Source organism: Platalea leucorodia (genome assembly GCF_965183815.1).
Source record: "Platalea leucorodia genome assembly, chromosome: 12".
NCBI lineage: Eukaryota > Metazoa > Chordata > Aves > Pelecaniformes > Threskiornithidae > Platalea > Platalea leucorodia.
Window position 1 is genome coordinate 10,646,871 of NC_138834.1, and position 4,038 is coordinate 10,650,908.

A 4,038-nucleotide genomic window follows, 5' to 3' on the forward strand; every position below is an offset into this window, starting at 1 on the left:
GACAGGAAAGGATAGAGACCAACATCCCAACCTGCTGCAGCGCGGGACCGTAGGACTGCTGCTTTTACGTTTGACACCGACAGGTTTGGGCTGCCGGTGCTCGCTCCGGGGCCAGCACAGGGGCTCCGCGGAGCCCTCCTCGCAGGCAGGGCCGCCCCGCCGTCAGCGAGGCAGCGGCCTGGCGAGCCGCCCCCCCCGCCCCCTCCCCCCCCACCGCTCCGCCCCAGCAGCGCCCCGTGTCTCGCTCTCGTCGATCCCCTCTGCCCGCTCGCACCCAGTCCCCCGCTGTGGCCGCGGAAGAGGCCGGGCAGGAGCCCGTCAGCCTGGCGGCCTAGCCGGGGGCTCTGCCTGCGGCCAGCCGCTGTCCCGGGCCCGCGCTTGCCCTCCGCCAGGCTGGGGTCCCGCGGGGGCTGTCTGCCAGCAGATGGGAGCGCGCAGGTGCAGCACGTCTCTCATCCCTTGAAGCAGGGGGACGGGGCGGGGGGGGACGTGAAAAGAACGCTACAAACTTCGTACTGGTTCCGTGCAGCTCCCGCCCGCGCAGAGTCACTCTGCGCGGGCGCGGTGGGGCCGCGGGTGCGCGCCAAGGGGCTGCGCCCCAGCAGCGCCTTTCTGAGGGACGCGGCCGTGAGCCGCTCCGCCGGCGGCGAGGTGCCAGCGCCGCACGCTGCGACTCAGGACATCGTTCTAAAACTGTGAAGAGGCACCTCCCACCCAACAGGCACCGACCGGGCAGCGGAGCCGTGTCGGCGCGGCCCGCGCACGGAGCGCGGCGGGAGAATGCGCCGCGGGCACAGCCGCTCGGCGGTCGGGCTGCAGAGACGCGCCCCGCCCCCCCCAGCAGCGCGAGCCGCGCCCCGACCGTGGGTCTCACGCGGGCAGGCACGGACACAGAGACAGACGCGTGGGAGTCCACGCACACACAAGACATTGGCGGGCGGACAGGGACACAAGGACGCGCACGCACAGGCATCCAAACATTTGGACAGACAGGGACGCAAGGAGACACGCATAGCCACAGTGATACAGACATGCGGAGACAAACACAGAAACACACAACAGCTAACAGACCGTGGAACCGAAAGAAAAAGAGCAGTGTTGCTTTCTGAGAATGCTGAATGCATATGCAGAAAGAGAGCTTCCCCGCCCCCCCCCCCCCCCCCCCATCTACTCGCAGATCACTCATCAATTGCCATCACAGGCAAAACAGACTCGACTTGGGGAAATTAGTTTAATTCATTACCAATCAAATCAGAGTAGGATTGAGGATAATGAGAAATAAAAACCAAATCTTAAAAACCCCTTCCCCCTACCCCTCCCTTCTTCCAGGGCTCAACTTCACTCCCGATTTCTCTACCTCCTCCCCCCAGCGGCGCAGGGGGACAGGGAATGGGGGTTGCTGTCAGTTCATCACATGTTGTCTCTGCCGCTCCTTCATCCTCACGGGGAGGGCTCCTTACACTCTTCCCTTGCTCCAGCGTGGGGTCCCTCCCACGAGAGACAGTCCTCCACAAACTGCTCCAACGTGAGTCCTTCCCACGGGCTGCAGCTCTTCACGAACTGCTCCAGCGTGGGTTCCTTGTGGGGTCACAAGTCCTGCCAGCAAACTTGCTCTGGTGTGGGCCCCTCTCTCCATGGGTCCACAGGTCCTGCCAGGAGCCTGCTCCAGTGTGGGCTTCCCACGGGGTCACAGCCTCCTTCAGGCATCCTCCTGCTCTGGCATGGGGTTGTCCACAGACTGCAGGGGGATCTCTGCTCTACCATTAACCTCCATGGGCTGCGGGGGGACAGCCTGCCTCACCATGGTCTTCTCCATGGGCTGCAGGGGAATCTCTGCTCTGGCACCTGGAGCACCTCCTGCCCCTCCTTCTTCCCTGGCCTTGGTGTCTGCAGAGTTGTTCCTCTCACATATTCTCACTCCCCTCTCTTGAGCTGCAATTGTGCAGTGGTTTTTTTCCCTTCTTAAATATGTTATCACAGAGGCGCCACCACTGTCGCTGATGGGCTCAGCCTTGGCCAGCAGCGGGTCCATCTTGGAGCTGGCTGGCATTGGCTCTGTTGGACATAGGGGAAGCTTCCAGCAGCTTCTCACAGAAGCCACCCCTGTAGCCCCGCCACCACCACCAAAACCTTGCCACGCAAACCCAATAGAGCTATTGACATCAGGTGCTGCTAGCATTCCTTTACAAGTCATCGTGTGTGCATGCAGCACTTCCTTGTGGTACATGCTGTCTAACAGCATATGAGCATATGAGACATTACTACTTGATGACCCACAAAATTCTTCTCTCCAAGGACTGGGATCCCACTGTGTTACCCATTCACCCAATTTTGATTCCATTTTATCTGGCATTCTGTTCCTTAAGGACACTGGAAGAGAGAAGGCTTACAAATTTTTAACACTCTATTGACAACGAAGTTCACAAAATCAACCTTATGTATCTCCAAAAGGCCAGTTCAGTCTTCCAGCGCTCCTGGGCAAAAATCACCTGTGTTCATCCTGCTGCCCACTTTCTCCACTAATCAGTTGAACACACAGTTGATACATGTGTATACATCAGTTCCACTTTTTTTTTTTTTTTTTTTAAACTGTAGCATACTGGCAATGGACAGACAGTTTGTTGCCAATGATCATTCCCCAGTCTTCTTTCAAAGTTCTTTTTTTTTACAAGATTTTTTCTTTTTGTTGTACAGAATTGTTTGCATTTCAACTTACTGTACTCAAGATCACTCATTCTCATTTTGTAATTTTCTGTTTGTGCTTTGTGGTCTCTGTTTACAAACAACAACCATGGCAACAGCAACGGCAGCTAATAAATAATGAATAATTTTATACTTCATAATACATGGTCTGAGGCATTTCTTTCAATTTGTCTTGTTCCCATTATAGTGTAAAATCTGTACTGTTTCATTCATTTAGTTTTCCTGTACATTTGGTACATAGTTTGTCCTTGCTTTTTGAAACCACCCTGATTTTCCAGTAGTTTATGAATTAAAGACCTTAGAAAATCAGACCAAATGACCTGTAAAAATTCTTTCACTATCAGAAAGAGTTGCACAATACAGAACTGACTTCACAAACCCTTTGGGATGTAGGCAAAAGCAAAGGGTGATTTTTTTTGGTAAAAGGATTCAGAAATCACTTTTTAATGAAGATAGTGAAACACAATGTAATACAGCTAGATATTAAAAAAGAAACACTATGCATGTTGCAGTTATTCAAGGAAAACATTGCAAGTTTTGCAAAACATTTCCAGTGCAGGTAACAGATTTTTTTTTTTATTTTGTTTTGAAGAGGGGCTCTAATTGGACAGTTGAATAAAGATGGATTTTAAAAAATTCATTGTAAGTTAACCTGGAAGGAATGGTTTCATTTTCTGAGTATTCGCCTTCCCTCCCCCCCAGTTGTATCCTTTTAAAATTAGGTCAGAACTGAAACAAAAATGCCACTTTGAGTCTGTATTCAGAGACTTGCCAAAATATAAGAATGCAATGTTTAAATATCTTCAATATCTCTCCCTCCCTGCTAAAAAAACCCAACAATCTGCAAATCCCAGCCGACTTGCCAGTAGTCCATCTGACTGTGCATCAACTTTCACATCTAAGTCAGCCTTACACAGCCCCAGAGAAAGCAAATGTTTCTCTGATAATGGCTAGCATAGTAGGCTAGGATTCTTTTCATTTTACCAGCTTTCAAGTAAAAGAGGAAAAGTGCAGAGAAATCATGAACTCTTTTGATTTTGTCAGGACTCTGCTTCTGCTGGCAGAGATGTGACTGTTAGGAGAAACTAATGCCCGTAACTTTGAGACTGATGCTTTCAGAAGCATTATCCTTTGCTCCTGATAGACAGTAGGCTGAGCCTGCCATGATGTAATCCCAGGAAGTTGATTACCATTTCCCATACAATTCAACACTCATTGTATTGAAAGCAGAAATTAAATGATAGCATACTATATAAAACCATTGTTTGTGTTTGGAAAGTCTATCTTTGTTGCTGTGGATGATTTAATCCTCTGCTATGCTTTTTCTGTATTTCA